The following is a 19,167-nucleotide window of genomic DNA, read 5'->3' as shown; positions in this document are numbered from 1 at the left end:
ATTTTGTGGCAGAATCACCTTTGTGTCTTCAGATGGCTTTCTGCCCAAGTCACTCACTCACCTTTAAGTTAAGGTACCATATTAAAGATTAGTATTTCGACTTAATAAATGGATACATATTTGTGTGCTCTCAGAAAATGTTCTTGGAGAGGAGAAAGACTTTTAATTATTTTTTTTCATTTTCTAGAGGATTAAAATCTCTTGAGGAATTGACTGCTTGTGTAGAAACACAAAATGGAGAATGCCATTCGCTACAGCTATGTGAATTGACTCCTGAGGACAGACCTGGAAGGCCCAGTTACAAAACCAAAAGTTGTCACTTTTTAGTTAGAGGATCTCTAGCTGTAAAGACCACGGTTACTGCCAGGTTCCACCATTAGTTTAAGAAGCTAGGAGCTTCTGTAACCCAGACGCTGAAGGATCAAATCTAGACAGGAGTTCTTCCTCTTACACAAAAGACTTTCTCATAAAGTAATAAAGGAAGGTTACCAAGAAGGAGGTTTCCAGAATTTTCTGTTTTTGATTCTTAAACCTAAGGAACTCTGTTGGGAGAGTCCTAGTCATTCCTGCAGAGAGAAGAACATGAAAACATATGCTTCTATGCCTTCTAAATGGAATGAATTTAAATGGGGGCTGGACATAGCTCAGTGGGTAGAACCCTTGCATACTGTACACAAAGCCCTGGGTTTGACCCCCAGTATCATACATAATCCAACTGTGCTTTGATGAAGCACGCCTCAGCCCCTGCACTCGGGAGAAGTCAGCAACAAGATTAGAAGTTCAAGGTCATCCTCATCTTTGTTGTAAGTTGAGGCCAGCTAGGAGACTCATGTCTTAAACAAACAAACAAAAAAAGGAATAGAAAAAAAGAAAAGGAAAGGAAAAAAGTAAAAATTAATAAATTATCTATTGCCTTGAAAGGAGATTACTATTATGTTGTAACTAAGCCAAGTACAAATTTGATAGTCTGAACATGACTTATAATGGTAGAGTCTTGAGTTTTTGGTTCACTTGTCCTTTAAGAGGTAAACTACTAGGAAAATGACACCTTGCTATCCCAGGAATTACTCTGGCTATTGATTAGCAGTCATCATTATCTTCCACTCTTCTTAAACATAGCTTCTCTTCTTTCAAGAGTCGACTCACGTTCATCTCAGCGGTTTCATCACTGACCACCCCAGGTAACTGCTCACCTCTCTGTGTTCCCTGTCCATACCTGTGCTATTATACTTATACCATTCAATGGGCATCTTGCGTCCTTTGTAGAGTGATGATGTACCACCCTATCTTGTTCCTCATTGAATCCCATCTCTGAATGCTGCCCATCACAAAGTATGTGCTGAATACATTTACAGAATTGGTTTTAAATTTGAGGAGAAGTTTCTAATAGCAATAGTGGGATGTCAGTTTTATTTTATGTGTATGTGATGTGCTCATATGTGTATGACTACGCATGTATATGTGGGTGCGTGTGTATATCGTGTGCATGTTTGTAGTGAGCAGAGAGCAATCTGAAAGGGAGCTCTTCAGGTGCTCCTGTCTTTTGAGGTAGAGTCTCTCACAGGCCTAGAACTCACCAAGCAGGCTATGCTGGCTGTCCAGTGACCCTCCATAAACCATCTATCTCTCTTTCCACAGTGCTGGGATTGCAAGCATGGGTCTGCCATCTGTTTTATTGTTTTCTTCATTTAAAAAACAGAACAAAAACAAAAGATGGATTCTGAGGATTGAACTAGGCAAGAACTTTACCACTTGAGGCATGTTTCCAGCCTGGATTTGAGTTCATAGATTTTTCATCTATGATATGTAAAAAGTTTATAGAGGTAGATGGACAGCAAATGTATTGAGCAAGCTATAATCTCAACTCAATATTTTATTAATTTGCTTTTCTTTTTCTGACAGAGGCTCACTAAATTGACAGGCTGGCCTTGAACTTGCAATCTTAACCAAACTTTCCAAGTATCTGCGAGTGCAGACACGCACCACCAGATCTACCTCACCCAAAATGCTAACCATAATAATATGAGATAGAAGAAATGTACCTTATTATAACACGTGCAAATATAGGCTAGCAGGTGCTAGATGGTGTAAGCATGACATAAGCTTAACATATATCACTGGTGTGATGTTGATGACAAACAGGTGGCATATCTACATGTCCATAGTAGAGGTCCTAGTCTTGATTATGTCTTGAATGACCTAGTTCAACTCTTTCTTATAAAGGTTTCCTGATAAGTTGATTATCAATTCCACATGAAATATAAGGGACTCTGTTGGGGGAATTCATTTCACCAATAGCTTTGAGGGTACCAGCCTTAAGGCGGGGCTTTTTGCCTGCAGATGTGATCTTTTAAGGGTAGAGAGAAGTCATGCACACTCTCTTGGGTTGTGAAGACTAGAATCAGGCAGCATGAAGCAGCATGTGGCCAGGTTCCAGCTCCCCCTATCCCATGAGTCTGTTCTCCCCAGAACCCCTCAATAAATGAATATCTATCTATCTATCTATCTATCTATCTATCTATCTATCTATCTATCTATATACATACATACATATATATCTTTGTGGGTCTTGCTGTATCTGGCACCTAATGGGGCCCAAACCCACAACCCTGAGGATAAGAGTCTCATGCTCTACTGACTGAACTAGCCAGGCATACTTAGACATGCATGGCTTAATCTTTGAGACAAGCATATGCTAGTGGCTGGATATCTTGTCAATAGGACTCAGAATACAAGACAATATTGAGACCCACACTTTCAGACTGCTAGTAAAACTACAGTAATTGAGACAACATGGTACTAAGTAGAGGCATATAAATTGACAGAGTGAACCAAGAGCCCAACACCCTTACATGTATGGTCAGTTGAGATAATTCATTGCTGAAAGATTGGTTTTGTCATATTTAACAAATGGTGCTGTGACAACTGGCTATCTACACACAAAAGAACAATATTGACCTCCAAGTTCACATTCTATACAAAATTATCTCAAATTGAATTAAAAACCTACTGCCAGAAATAAAATTATAAAACCTTCAGAAAACAAAAAAGGGAATACCCTTGTTATCTTGGATTAGGTAATAATTTCTTAGCTTTAACTTCAAAAATAAGCAACAAATGGACAACAGATCAACTGAAGGTTATAAAAATTAAGAACATTTGTTTACCAAGAAACCATGATTCACAGAGTAAGAGAAAACAGTGGCAAAACATGAATCTGATAAAGAAACTGGCTCAGATTATATAAAGAGTTCATATAGCTCGACAGCAAGAAGAAATCAACTGGTTTAAAATGGACAAAGATCTGGATGAATTCCACAGAAAAGAAACACAAGCAGTTGAAAAGCACATGAGAAAATGTTCAGACACCATTAGTCATGAGCAAAATGCACATCAAAATCTCTTCGATAAGCAATATAAAAATAAAAAAAAATAAAAAGGAAACCTGTCTGTGAGTATGCAGAGAAACTAGAACCCCGACACACTGTAAAACAGTGTAACTCCTTTTTCATCCTTCCAAATTTCACTTCCTGAAAAGCTGCAATAAATGATATTAAGTAAGGACAGACATATAAATTAAAAGAACAAAACCAAACAAAAAAAGCCTTACATCTATGTTTTGTTTAATAAAGTTTCCTCACGACCTGTAGACCCAGTCCTAGGTAAAGCTCATGAAAACATGCATCCTCACAAAATCCTCACATGAAGAAGAGTCACAGTTCAGAGTTATTCAAAATAGTAGCAAGGTGGAGCCAACCCATTCAAATGATGATAGGGCAAATAATGTGCTATATCTGCATAAAGGGTGTTAGTCAGCCGTAAGAGTGACATATTGATACCTGCTACATAATGGTGGTCATGGAAATATTATGCTAAGAGAAAAATATCAAACACACATGATCACACATTGCTTGACTCCATTTATCTGAAATACATGATAATAGGCGACTCTGAAGAAGCAGAAAATAGATTAATAGTTGGCAGGGTCTATGAGAGAAGAGGAAGAGGAAGTGTGAGCTAAAAGCCAGACAATTCATTTCAACACTTGTTTAGGTAAGAGTACTACTGAATTTTACAACGTTGTAATAGACCCCCAGACCTCAGCACAGCTGACGCCATGATGGAAGCGCCATCCAGACCTGAGAAGCCAGCACGCAGGCTGTCAAGACGAAAACAAAGGCCTAATCCATCAAAGTCCATTGTTCTGGAAAAGTCTCCAAACGTACTAGCCTTGCTTTGGGTTCTGCAGTTCCGCTTCTGGCTAACTGTTCTTGTTAACTGAAGTATGTCAGGATGGGGTTTTTGTGCTTAATAATCCCTGAGAAAGGAAGTACACTGGAATCCCAAGCATCCAGTGTGGTCACTGGACGGCCAGTAAAGACTTCCTAGTGGCTTGACCTCTTGTCCAGGTAGTCTTCTCTGGTGACTACCTCACAATGAAATAATCAGTCATGGAAGTTATCAATAATTCTTTTGGAAACATATTTATGAATAAATGAGAAAGCTAGAACCTTCCCTCTCCTCTTCTGGCACTGCCTGTGCTAGAGAAGAGACCCCATGTCAGTCAGTCTTACTGAAATGAGGTTGTTTTTCCTTTAAAGTTACTCAATTATCTCTATTTATTGTAGATAATGTTCTCTTGAGTGTCTGAGGTTTAATTATTTAACTCACACTTGTAAAGCTCAGTTCAACACATTTTATTCTACAGAAGTCTTTGGCCCTACTTCTTGTGGTGACTTTATTCAGTCTCAGAGTTTTAGATGACATTTTCTGAGACTGTTGAAGCAAAAATACCAAGGAGTCATTACTTGCTCTTTCCCGCCATCAAGACATGTTACCAATTCTACTTTCATCCCATTTCCAAGATTAGACTGTTTTTCCCCTTCTCTACTGCTGCATGCTGACCCACCGTGATCCACCATCCCCGAGTGAGAGGGCCTTCTGGGCATGTGGTGCTTTTATTGGTTGATGAATAAACCTGTTTCTGCTAATGACTTAGCAGAGTAAAATCAGGTGGGAAATCGGAGCAGAGATATAGAGAGAGTAGGGAGAGTCAAAGAGATACCATGTAGCTGCTGAAGGATAAAGACACCGGAAAACCTTACTAGTAGGTCACAGCCTCGTGGCAATACATAGATTAATAGAAATGGGTTAATTTAAGATATGAAGAGTTAGCCAGGCAAATGCCTAAGCTATTTATTGGTCAAGTAGTGTTGTAATTAATAGTTTCTGGGGGATTATTCGGGTTTGAGTGGTTGGGAAACAAAAGAGCAGTCTCTGATTACACATCCCCTCCCACCGCTGCCACCGACCCACCAGCCCCTCCCACCGCTGCCACTGACCCATTAGCCCCTCCCACTGCTGCCAGCGACCCACCATTCCCTCCTACAAGGGTTTTGGGAAGAACCTATTGAGCATCTCCCTGGTTCCGCCATTATCCCTTCATAGTCTGCTTGCTGCACAGTGCCCAGGGTGCCCAGAAAAATGATCCCACAAAATCCACAGCTAAAAATCCTTCAGAGATGTGTGGTTCCACCATAAGAATATAAATTTTCACTTTAGAGATCTCTGCCCCCAAATAATGATCAGATCTCTACCAGGTAGAAAAGACCCACTGAAAAACTGCAAAAAATCCCATGCAATGTGTTACAATGTTCAGTGCAGGCAAACTCCTCCTTCTGTCTTTGAGAGGGTGAAATGAATGAACACAGGACACATAGGGTCTGTCATCAGGAGGAGAAGCAGAAATGTTCAGAGTTTGAAACTTGCCAACACCAAAAGGAGTAAGTTCCCGAGGCTTTAGAAGCCCAGAGTTACTAGAATCTGAACACTATCCACCACCATCAACCATCCCCAATTAACAGACTGTGTCTATGCAGTGAACTGGAAGTTGGCTTCCTGCTTTCAATTCTGTGTTGCCTGAGCAGACAGTAGAGATGTGATGGGTAGTGGAGATACAATCTGTTAGCCACTGAGAGAAGAGAGAACTCGTGGGCATGCCAGGGGAGCAGCCAGAAAGATACAGCACTGACCCTGGAGTTCACTGCTGATTTTCCCCAACACCATGGTCAGTAGGAAAATCTATCTCTTTGGAAGGCTGTGCCTCTGAACAAGCACAGCATTTGATGCCAACCCTGCACATTGGGCTGGGGGTAGAAAGAGGTGGGCACTCAGAAAACTCAGCCTGTATTTTAAGTGCTCAGTGAGGTGCAGTTTTTGCAGCTTTTATTAGCTAAACAAATATTTTTCTTGTTCTAAAAAGTAGTATACAACTGGCAAAAAATGCTCTGTGCAGTCAAAGGAATAGGACTGGTTTAAATCTTCCCTTTGTAACGAAAGTTATCTTATTAAAAACACTTCTAAGAGCAGAAGGCGATAAATAGGACATTTGACACCTTTTCCTAATTCCCAGACTCAATCGCAGGCTACCACAGCTTCCCAGGTTCAGGGCTGGGGAGTCTGTGCGAATCAGTGAGAGGGCAGAGCTTCCTGCATTCCCAGCCCTCTTCTCTGATCCCGCTTGGCACCTGTCCTGTTATGGCCTCTCTGGAGGGAAGCATTTAAATCCAACTGTACAAAGGTCTATTGAGCTTCTCAAGCGATGCAGTAACTCCAAATGTACCACACAGCGGAGAGAAACCAGAGAGAAAACACATTTCCTTCCCTCCCTATGGTGCGTTATCATTACAGCATCTGAAACTGGTACTCAAGCTGTTAAAGCAATGATTCCTTCTGTATTTGCCTCCCCACTGCCTTCAGCCAGTGAGCCAAACAAAAACTGGTGTTACTTCAAGACAACCTAACTTCTTCCCTTGGAATAAAAAGAAAGGGGAAAAGGATGGAATCGTTATTCTGCTAATAGTCCTGCCTGCCCCAGAATTTTTGGAAGATGTTGCTAAGTAGGTACAGAAAGATGATGATATACATACAGACAGGGCCAGGGTAAGTGTGGCCTTCACTGTGCCTGTGATACTTTGTTACATCATTCTTCAGCTGCATGTCTATGTCAATGTCTTGTTGCAAGGACCATGCCTTGCTCATTTTAGCTTCCTCAGCTCCCACCCAATAATTTAGATATACTTGATTCTTGAATCCGTGAGCATGCACACGTACAGGCAGAAACATACAGACACATAAATGCAAATGGCCCTGCATGGCTTGCTTATGATTCTGATTTCCTGATTCTAGAACCTCCCGCCTTACCTCACGATAGAGATAATAGTCTTTCCCTGATGTTCAGTGTTCAGCTCAAACATGCTACCAAAACAATTAGGTCAAGGGGAATGAACTGGAGAACTTATACTTACCTCTGAAAACCAATCACCATTAAGACTGAAGACACTTGTAATAAGAATTAATCATGGCTGGGTGTGGTGGCACACACCTTTAATCCCAGCACTCTGGAGGGAGGCAGAGGTAGGTTGTGTTAGTTCAAGGCCAGCCTGGTTTACAGAGCAAGTCCAGGACAGCTGGGGCTGCTACACAGAGACACCCTCTCTTGAAACCTGCCTCCACCACAAAGAATCAATAACAATGGCATGTGACATAATTATATGAATGTCCTGGGATGGGCTGAGGGTTAGTGAAATATTCCATTAACACAACTCCTGCGGAAAAGGTTCTTAGGTGCTCTGGAGTGGATGCAGCAAAGGGTTAGACAGACTTGTGTTTTCACTGTGTGTAACGCTGAGAGAAGCTCATTCTACCCACTTTCAACGGAAACCTAAGGATTTTAATGATAAGGCTTGTTTCCTATCTGTGTGGTATTCCTAGATGATGCCAAAATATAGTTACATAGCTCACAATGGGATGTGTCTATATCTACCAAGAACCTCGAGATGGACCTGTTGTACAATGTGTCTGTTGTCCTTACAAACAATTTTTACACATTGGAGATACATATTCTAATTTTAATTTTAGGAACTATTGGATTTTTTAAACTCTATCCTATTTTAAACAGTTCCCTTTGGCCTATTCACTTACTATTTTAAAAAGCAGAGTCCCACTATGTCGTTGAAACTGGCCTCAAGCATGGGCCTCTCCTGTCTCATCCTGCATGTGTTAGGGCTACAGGCAATGGACCACACCATGCATGAACTTATTCTAATTCACACCACATAGCGCTACCTTGAAGTGAGCTATATGGGTTCATTTGTATGGAGTTATCTCCTTCATTGATGAAATATCAGGGCCTCTGTGAGTCTGTCTGCTCTCCACTCTCTCCATCCCAATGTCTAGTAAAAAAGCCTGGCATGTACTTGGTTCTTAATAATCTCTTATTCAGTAAAATTACTGAACTGGCAAATGTTCACTCACTGGGAGTTAGGCTGTTGTCTCATATAAAGCGAAAATTCTTAGGAATGAACTGACTGCTTAGTTAAGTCACATGTGTGTGTGCGCGCACACAGACACACAGACACACACACACACACCCTTCCTTCAATTGAAGCAGAAGTCTTCAGGAAATGTGCACTGAGAGCCAAGAGAACATACTCCTTGGACAACAGCCCCATGCGATGATCAGCAGGAAAAAACAGCACCATCGGAACGAAAGTTTGGAAAGAGATGTGCTGCATTCTGCTAAGATTAAAAAAAGAAAAGGGAATTGCTGCAAAGAAGCCAGATGGGCTTGAATGCCATGAAACGTACAGCAGATGGCACTCGGATATTAAGCTAACGTTTGCTTATGCTCCAAGTTGAGCTGTGTGAAGGCTGGATACACGATGTCTATTTAGAAACACGCGGATAAGAAAAATGAATCCAGTACTGCTAAAGATTTCTGCTAAAAACAAACCTAAGCATTATCACCCGGTGTGCTTCCCTACAATGGAAATGTTATTATGCAGGCTACATTAAGTCTAATAAAACCACCCAGAACATGGCAGGAGGAGCCCACTCTCTCCAGAATCTGTTCAAAAACAGGCTCGGTCTGACGAAACCGTGAAAAGCTGCTCCCATGAATCCCATAGCGACAGCTGCAGTTCTCAGACAAACACTTGACAAATCAGATTTGTTTTTCTTCCATCTAAATACCTTTGCATGGTATTGTTGGATAATGTTGAAATACAACCGACATTGTGTAAGATGTAAACACACTGCCTATTCTAAATGGTTCAGTTTTAGATAGATAGATAATAGATAGATAGATAGATAGATAGATAGATAGATAGATGGATAATAGATAGATAATAGATAGATGATAGATAGATAGGAAGATAGAAAGAAAAAGATAGATAGATTGATAGATAGATGATAGATAGATAGATAGATAGATAGATAGATAGATAGATAGATAGATAGATATAGATAATTTGTCATTTTCTCTCTTAACCCAGTGATGACTTGTGAGTAATTTCAAAACACCTAACTCTGTAACTCTTTCTGGGGGATATCCCAGAAACTGTTGTCAGCTGAAAGTTAAACTCAATAATATTTATAAGCTGCAGTTAGAGGGGAAGAAACTCTCAAGATATATAAACAGAAGCAAAGTCATTAGCATATTGGCCATCTATTCTCTGCATGTGTTATTTAAAGCTTCTTATCCCCAAAAGGAGTCATAGAATGTTCTTTTAGTTTCTCATTAAATCAGAAGTGTAGAGACTATAAAATCTTAGTCACTAAGAAGTCAAGAAGAGAACTACTAAGAAAGCCACCAATCATGTAAGCAACCAAAAAACCTGGACCAACCATTTTGTATGTGTGAAAACTTCCCCTATAAAATATTTATCATGAATAAAGGAAACCTGTCTAATAATCAAGTAACATGCAGAGTGGTGTCCTGCTTTCTATTATTATAGGTAATAGAGCAGAAAACAGAAATTAAGAGACATTTGCTTTCAGGCTAATTAAAATAGATTGCTGAAAGGGGAAAACTGGAAGAATCTTAGAGAAATATGACTTTTATTCAATGTATAAGTAGTCCTGAGTTTATGCAAGGAAAGTTCTGTTTTGGCTTATGCAAATTGAAACATTTGGAGGTGGAGTATCTTGATGACAATAACTTCATTTTAAAGTACTTCCACCAAAACCGAAAGAATCAACATGACAGAATTCTATTGTTAATTTTTGCTGACCTATGAATGGAAATTCATTCTCCTGTTCTAATCTGTGAATGAAATTTTGCTTAACAATCTATTTCAAGTATCTCAACATATAGATCATGAGACTCAATTCAAGTCATAAGTTAGAGTCAAGTATTTGAAGGGTCAGTCTTTTCCTGTTGTCAAATTATATATTGTGTATGTCAGTTCCTTGCCAGTGCTTCTGAAGTCCTGTCTCTGGATTTTCAAGAGGTGTGAAGTGGGCAGAGAAGAAGTCTCAAACAAGCAAGTTCTTATAACAGTCACCCCCCATGAAGTGGGAGATCTCTATGAAGCCTACTTCCTATCTGATGCATGGCATCTTCCAAAGAATGCCCTGAATTGGAGGTGCAGAAAAAGTTCATTTTCTATTTAAGATAACTGAAAGGGTTTTATTATGCAGAATTTTTTAATGAATGGAATGGCATTTTATGTGGCAAACTCTCAAACCTTTGCTTCTCTAGTCTAAAGGGATAATTCCATATTTATTATTATGAGAACGGTAAACCCTGCCACAATATTCTTTTCTTAGGGTTTATTTATTTATCATGTATTCGGTGTTCTGTCTCCATGTATCCCTGCAGGCCAGAAGAGGGCATCAGACCTCATTACAGATGGTTGTGAGCCACCATGTGGTTGCTGGGAATTGAACTCGGGCCCCTCTGGAAAAGCAGTCAGTGCTCTTAACCTCTAAGCCATCTCTCCAGCCCCACAATATTCTTTTAAATGTCTCTGAAGAACTTCTTTACCTGAAAACCTCATTTTTCAGCATTCCTGAAAAATGATTCGGACAAACCTTTGTGTGTGAAGCTGCGTATTTGAGGGTGAGGTGGGGGGGGGCAATCTGCTCCATATCACGCTTGATTCAATTAAATCCCAATAGTGTCCTTTCTCTTAAATTTCTAGTGCCTTCTGGCTTGAGAGAATTTTATCCTGCTGGCCTGCTGCTGACTGGCAGATGTGGACATGGCTACAAAGGTAGTGTTCCACAGGTCTATTGTCCTGCAGCCTTAGGAGCCAGAGGGCTCCTCTACCAAGGACAGCTCCCTAGCAGCCTCACAGTCTTCTGCGTCCTAACCCCATTGCTGAGTGTGACCTAGTGGAGCATTTTAGCTACTACAGAAAACACGACTCGATTTTAAAATGTGAGTTTAATTGCTGTGGTTTATGATGTTCCCGTTCTATCAATCAGACCACTTCAAAAGCGTCACTTAATTTAAATCTCCTTACGATTTCAGAAGGGACAGACTAATTGCCTTCTTTTATGTATAGATAAGGCTTGGGAAGTTTTGGGTCAGCAAGTGGTAGATGTGAATTCAAACTCAAATTCTTCTTATTCTGGAGTCACTACATCATACACCCAAACTCCCTAATCACCTCAGTAATAAGCTTGGTTTTTAATAGGGTTCTTCTGTATTCGGAATGACAAAAAAAAATCATTTAGAACATTTCCCGTTATATAGAGATTATAAAATTTCAGTAGATTGACCTTGTGGGTTCAGTGCAGCAAAGAAGAGGTTAAATGTTGGCCCACAGTGATGCCATCTTATGCCTTGCTAACTCAAGCCTATTACTGACTGCATCGGTTGACCTTAGAAAGCATCTTTCCCTGCTGACTGCCCTTTCCAGAGCTGATCACCCCAGGAAGCATAGCCAAGAGGCGAAGTTCTTCATGAGTAACAGCAGGCAACCCACACACAATGATAATTGGTCCATTATTCTTTAACCTTTCGCTAGATGCAATAATGTTTAAATGGGCTTTGTGGGAAGAGCATAAGCTACAAAACACACTGACATTCAATAAAAGACTACAGTAGAATACATCAGCAACTGCACCTACCTGGAGTCACGATTTGAGATTGATTCATTTGTCAAATGTTTACTGAGTGGCCGCTTAAGGCATCATTAAAGACATTCAAGACATCACAGTGAACAAAAAGCAGATCTCAAGAGCTTAAAGACATAAGCAACAAGTAGATACATAAATTATTGGAAGAAAACTTCTGGGAAAAGCTCAAGCAAGAGACCAGCCAAACGGCTGCTTTCCAGTGTGCGCTCATGTGTCATGACAGGAGAGCTGTTATTGCTTCTGGCCAGCAGACGATGCTCTAGTTCCATTGCTGTTGCTGTGATCAAATATCCTAGCAACCAGAAACTCGGGGGAGGAAAGCTCTGCTTGGGTTACAGTTCTAGGTTCCGACCCATTGTTTGTGGGCATCATGGTAGGAACCCAATCAGAGAAAAGGGGAGAAATGTATGTAGTCCAGGACCCAGCCTATGAAATGGTGCTGACCACAATGAGCAGGGTCTTCCTACATCAAGGTGAGCAGCAAAACACTGAAGATAACAAGAACCCTCACAGGATAGATAAGATTAATACGGTAGTTGGGAACTCTAACTAGAGAAATACTGATCTGTAGATGGTATGTCCAATGATTATATTTGGTAATATTTAGAGTACACTGAAAACAATGCTCAACAGAGCATGATAAATTGAGTCACTTGGCTTTAGGACACCTCCCCAAGGTGACCTGCCACACTTTATGGGAAGAGGTTATTAGTGAAAGCAATCCAATTTCCTTTAAATCACCGGAAGTCAGCCAATAAAACTGTGAGAAATGAAGGAAAGCTATCAACTTCTTATTTGAAATTTTATGAATTAAAAAAAAACCTTGTGACAGAAACTGCATTAAATGAGTAACTTGGACTAGATTCTCCCACAGTCCCAATTTATTGTACAATTATGAATAACATGAATATTTGAAAAAACAGCAAAATGAGATAGTAAACACATAATCTAAATTATCTCAATTAATCCTTACAAGATGCAAGCAATGTAGGCACTATTTCCCTTTCAACAGACAAAAAAATGCAGGCAGGCTTCCTGGCCCAAACTCACAGAATTGGTAATCAGTGGGTAAAGGAAGCACTAAGTCCAGGTGACCAGTGGGAGGAACAACTGCATGGTTAGAGTCTACAAGGGGATTCGACAAGCCCATGATTCCAGCTCAGGGGACAGTTTTTCCACTCTCACCCGTGGAACCCATACCTTTGAGAACAGACCCATTAAAGGCCATCAAAGAATGACAGAAATTTCCCCTGAGAATAATTCCCTGCTCAGCAGGCAACAGTGGGCTCATCCCCCACTGAGATAGAGGCTGCTGCTCCAGTACAAACCTATATCTGGGCATTCGGGGACAGAACACGTTGAGTGTCAGGCCACTCGCTGCAGGAGGTGTAAGGGTGAAGGCACACTAGGGACAGTGGCCAGTCAGCCTTATTCCCAGGTGGTTCACTCCTCGGAAGCCTTCTGGAGATCCAAGTTCTTGGACACACCAGCAACCGAGGCAAAAGGAAAAAAAAAAAAGCTCGTTTATCAAGTGCAACTGCAGAGTGCCCAGTGAAAAATGGAGCTCACGAAAGGCTCCAAGGGAAACAGCATATGTGGAATGTGGTATTTGGAAGGGAAACAGTCACAGATCAGGGATATTATACTCCAGGTTGTGGGCTCGGAGCAGCTGAGGGACAGGGTGAAGGCTGGGGATACTCAAATGGTGGGCGGCATGGACCTCAAGAAATTGCATTTCTTAATCTTTCCAGGGACTAGTTTTAGACAGGGGGACTTTCCAGTCCTCCTCAAGTCTCTCTCGGGAGCTTTTTGTGTTTCTGCTCTCCAGAAAGAACTAGCTTCTCACCTGTGGTTATTCACCTAAGGACGGGTCAACTATCAGGAAATTACCTTAGTTAGAAAAGGGAACCGAATGGCAATCGAGAGGTTGTATTTTTGAATCTGGGGTTTTCAACTGTTACAATGTCACCAGAACACTGATTTGAACCTCAGCTTTTGCCTTGAACCTGATATAAGAGCCTTAGTTCAAAATCTCTAATCAGTAGGAAGTCAGGTTCAGAAAACCCACCGAGCAATATGTGGTTTGGATAGAAGCCACAGTGGTGCAGCTTAAAATTAATTCTGCTGGAAAGCTAAAGTGCTCACTTAGAAATACTCTGGAAACTGTCCTTGTGTGGATTCTAAGAAGTACATGAACGGTGAACTGAGTGACCAGCCACCACATAAACAGCCCTGCCATGTGGACATTGCAAACGGATGGAGAATTGGATGACCAATCACCATATACACAGCCTTACCGCATGGACATTGCAAAATCCATTCCAAGACCTCCTCTTACCTCACAAGTCAAGGGAATGAACTATAAAGTTCAAGTCATGGAAGGTTTTGATCAGGTTAAAGTGAGATGCTGGATATTTCCGTTGCAACCACTGGATGGCAACAGACATTAGCAATCCACTAACCAATACAGAAACACTTCTGCTTGACCGGACTTCCTCTGGAATTTTCGATGAAGAGCCAAATCTCCTAGAGCTGCCAGGGGAAGGTAAATAACACTGGGTTTGAATGTCAACGAATTTGGTTTTGACACATATATTTTGCTTTTTCAAATTTTTGTATTCGAGGAAGTCCTGTAGGATTTCAGTACTCACTCAAGAGCTGTAAAAACCTGAAGTGCCTACCGGAAGGGAAGCATTAAGCCAGAAAGCTGTGTTTACTAGAATATGCAGTTCAGAACTGAATTATTTATCAGTGGTAGTGCAATCTTCGCTTGATAATAAAATCATCTCTTCTACTGACCATTTAGGCCCTCAGCAGAACCCTGCCCTCAAGCATTAGCTGTGATTAAGAAGAGACCAGCATTATGGAGGCAAAATCTTCTGGAAATATTTCCTTGAGGTCAGCACACGGTAACTGTGGTGCAGAGGGATTCGAGCCTGTGCCTCATGCTGACAGCTGAGGGTGGCAATTTCTGAGTCTCTGAGGTGGTTCTGAGGTTTGAAAGCGTGGAAGGGTCATGGAGAGCAACTGAGGATTAGCACCATGAGAAGTCAGGAGAGGCCATTTGGTGTATGTACTGCCTAAACGTAAGTAAAAGTTCCAGGACTGAAAGAGTCATGGAGCGAAATCAAGGCTTGCTACCACGTAGCGGCAGAGTCCCTGAAGAGAGCCGGAGAGAGGCTACTGATGACAGTGCTGCTCAGCTGCACCAGAGACCCCAGCAGTTTGGAGAAGCCAGGACCACAGGAAGACCACTAAGGGCAGCCTCAGCTATGGGGTGGAGCTGGCCTGAGCCTGTGGCACAGGCTGTGTTTTGTGGCAAACCTTTTGGAGCCTGGACAATGGTGAGGCCCAGAAATTTGACACATTGTTGGACTTCTGTTTTCTTTGATTTGTACGTAACTAGGCCCCGACGTGTCCTTCTTGGAGAAAGAAAGTGTTTAACTTATTTTTGATTTTACAGGAGCCTACAATCCAGATGTTTTTGAACTTGGAGACTTAGAAGTTTAGAGTTTTAGGCTATGGCTATTGTAGAGGCTTTAACTTTGAAAAAGGTTTTGGATGTTCTAGAGAGACTAAACTTTTAAAGTGTTTGAATTTCTAAAGGCTACAGGACTTTTAAAAATTGGAGTGCTTTGATTGAAATACTGATATTAATATGAGATCTTGTGATTTAACAAGAAAGAAAAAATTATAGGTTAATAAGCGATGTGTTTGTGAATCAAGTTGACAAGGGTCCATTGTGCAACTTGACACAAACCTAGGCATATCTATCTTTACCAAGAAATGTCACTCTAAGATTGGCCTATAGGCATGTCTGTGTGGGAATTTTTCTTGATTAATGATGTGTAGGAGGGCCCAGTGCATTGAGGGCAGTGCCAACTCTGGGCAGGTTGTCCTGAGTGGTATAAGACAGCAGGCTAAGCAAGCCATGAAGAGCAAGTCAATGAGCAGCATTTCTCCACGGCCTGTGCCTCGGGTCCTGCCTCCAGGTTTCTGTCCTGAGTTCCTGCCTTGGCACTTCCCTCAACAATGAAGTGTTACCTGAGAGTTGTGAGCTGAAACAAACCCCTTCCTCTACAAGTTGCCTTGATCCTGGTGTTTTATTACAGCAGTAGAGCCCATGAGACACTGTTAATATAATTTTTATTTATTTCTGAACTGTTCTGTAGATATTCTGGAGTCTTGTAATTTCCTCACCCTACCAAGCTTTTATACGACTCTATCTAAAGAGACGACTCGGCAGACCATAATTCTTGTCTCCTTAGTGATGTGTCACATTTAAACCCCAAAGGGCTAAATATGACCCTTATTCTAGCTCCAGTGTCAGTCACCTAACATTATGTTCATCAAATGCAATAATCCCCTAGATCTTTGCCATTAAAGATGTTAGTAACACCCATGGGTAGTTTTCCAATAGCAAACACACACACACACACACACACACACAGACACAGGGGTCTAATGGCTAAAGTAGTACCATCTAACTTTATATGCATTTCCTTTCCCATACAAATATGCTTGCATTTGTTTGTAATTACCATGCTAGCAAACACTGAAATAACATTTAAAAGACCTTGGAGAACAAATATTTCCCTTTGATGCAAAGTAAGTCCAATACATCAACCTCCCAAATAACTCCAGTCCACCCATTGCTCTCTTTCTCCACTGCTATTCCTTCCTGCTACCTACCCCACCATCTCACTCCTGCGGTAACTTCCCAACTATCTTCTGTCTTCCCACTTGTCTCTCCTCTGACCTTCCTCCCTTTGCATCACCAAGATGCAAAACGCAAAGAAAGCAGCATCTTTTCCTGATTTGAAGCTCTCTCATGTCTGCTCAGAATGCTTGGGAAAGACTTAACTCAGCCCATGGTGTGAGGAAGAAAGGGCATCGCCAGCCCACCATCCCTTTCTGGACCCTGCCTTGGCCATCGTTTCTTCTCCATCATTAGAATATGCCTAGGACTTGCCTGTCTCATTTTCTGCTACCTGGAACTTTCTTTAATCAACTCTTGATGTAACTGACTCCTAACATTTACAAGAGCTTCTCTGACTTTCATATCTGCCAATAAACGCCACCCCGGCAAGGCACTCTCACATCTTTCTCAAGGTTTCCTTTTCAAAGTCAGCCCTTCTCAGACCCCACTTCAACTCCAAAAGAGGATGAATTCATATCTGCCATGGTTATAGCTACAATGTTTGTGTTACACATGTACACCATATTGGTTGACTCAAAGATGAAGGTCTTACTTCAGAATGGCTGGATATCTTTGAGTGAAATTTACGCTGCCTGAATTTTAAGAGTGTTTGTGTGATCACAAAGAAAGATTCTAGAAGTGTAGACAGCTGTCTATGGGTATCTCAACATTAGTGGAAAAGGGGGTGAGCCTTCCAAAGGGGAAGGGAATCCTCTGGAGCCTCATTTGACTCTGAAAATTAGAAGTGTGTGTGTGTGACATGTCCTCTAAGTTCTGTATGGGAAGATGGTTTCTATGAGGGCTAAAAAGCCTGAATAGAGTCATTATTTTTTTAGAAGACCCAAAATCTTAGCTCTCTGTGAACGCTCTCTATGGACAAGTTCCAGACTTACTTATATCTATCATAGTAGCTAGTCCTCATCCCTTCCATGTCCAGGCCAAATTTACTAATGAGTTGGGGCTTATTATATTCAAGATTTGACAGTGAAATATTGCAACAGGACAAGAATCATGCCCTGGAGAAGAAGTTTCAAGACTATCAAATAAATAATAAATGTTAGAGGCTACCACAATTTGGGGCAATTTTATCCATGACTTTGAAAAATGTCTCCTCCAGTCCCCCAAAGCCAGTGTCTTAAAAGTATTGATCCACATGCAATTTGAGCAATGTTAACCTTGTGTATGCTTCATAAGTGAAAGCCAACAAATGGAAGCCAACAGACGGGACTGACTGCTGGCAATCTCATTCCAGGGATGCTCAGAGGAGAGCATCTTCTGTCACTGGGAAAAGCCTCATGAAATTAACTTAGGTGCTCAGAATGGTCTTTGGTGAGAAACTTGATGTCTCTAAGTATCTGGATGGCTGTGATGGGCATCATGACTGTCAACTTGACTAGATCTAGAATAAACAAGAGACACTCCACTGGGTGGGTCTGTGGAGACATTCCCGGGAAACATGAACTGAGTTAGGATGACCCTCTATCAGAGAAAGCGTCTTCCAGTGGAAGACTAGTTATGAAGAAGTCCAAGGAAAAGCAGGACTCCTTGCTTGCCTGCTTGTGTTTCTTGCTGTTTGGTGTGTCTATCCTGTTGACACCGCTAGCATCAGGACCCAGCTTCTTCAGCCTTCCCATGTAGACTGAGGACTAGCTGCCCTCCGGAGACCATCCCCACCTTCATGCCAGATCAGGCCTGATGAGGCATGCAGGCTCTTGACCTGAGCAGCTTCAGGTCTCAGCCTCCTCAGCGGGACAACAGCCCTTGCTAGACAGCTCAGTGCCAAGGGTATAAGCCGTTCTACTAAGTCCCCTTGTGTAATACATACTCAGTTCTTCCTCTCTGGAGCACCCAGACTGATATGGTGGCCCACACTGACACAAGAGTCAGACCGCATCAGGGAATTACTGGTCCATCTTGATAAAAACTGAAGCAGAGCAGCTGCTGACGTGGATGAACGTCAGGCCTCTGGTTGATGGTGCTGACATTTCCACCCTGATAGGAAAAGCCTTCCCAAGACTCTTTAGGGCCTGATTTATTAATACAATCTCACAGGAGCAGATACATGTAATGACTGTTAGTTTTAGAATTAGGAGAAGAAAAGTAAGTGGATCCTACTGCTTTTGGTTCTCCCTCAGATATTGTGGGACAGAAACAATCTGTCATGCTGAAAAGTGAGAGCAAAGGCCCCATCAGCATCCGGCAGATGAAAATCTAGTCTGTGTGTCGAGACCCCCATCTGTAGCCTTCCTGGAAACACCGCCCTAAGGAAGAGACAAACATTTTTTGCCACAGTTTCCTCTCAAACTCCGGCTGTGCAGCTGGTCTCATGGTGAGAGGGGCTGCCGAGGCCTGCCCCCCAGGGGGCAGGACAGACGCTAGTCAAGCCAGAGGTAGCTCCAGTTTCTTCTCTCTAAAAACACGATATGCCAAGACACCCTCGCGAGACGTGCTGCCCTTTGCTCAGCTCACCCGAGAGCTGAAGCAATTCTCAAGCTTCGGTGTTCTGGTTTACACTCCTATGTAAGTCTTGGCTCCTCGCT

At 41.7% G+C, this 19,167-nt stretch overlaps 1 protein-coding gene across 1 annotated transcript in view; it reads right to left on the bottom strand.

The window, feature by feature from the left end:
- The window catches only part of Rtn1 (reticulon 1), a 210,463-nt gene that overhangs the window by 71,100 nt on the left and 120,196 nt on the right, over positions 1-19,167 (bottom strand). The gene's annotated exons all lie outside the window — the stretch shown is intronic.

This window comes from Chionomys nivalis, chromosome 10 (assembly GCF_950005125.1).
Source record: "Chionomys nivalis chromosome 10, mChiNiv1.1, whole genome shotgun sequence".
In the NCBI taxonomy this organism is placed as follows: Eukaryota; Metazoa; Chordata; class Mammalia; order Rodentia; family Cricetidae; genus Chionomys; species Chionomys nivalis.
The sequence above is the reverse complement of the archived record's forward strand: the minus strand, read 5'-3'. Positions and strand labels throughout refer to the sequence as shown.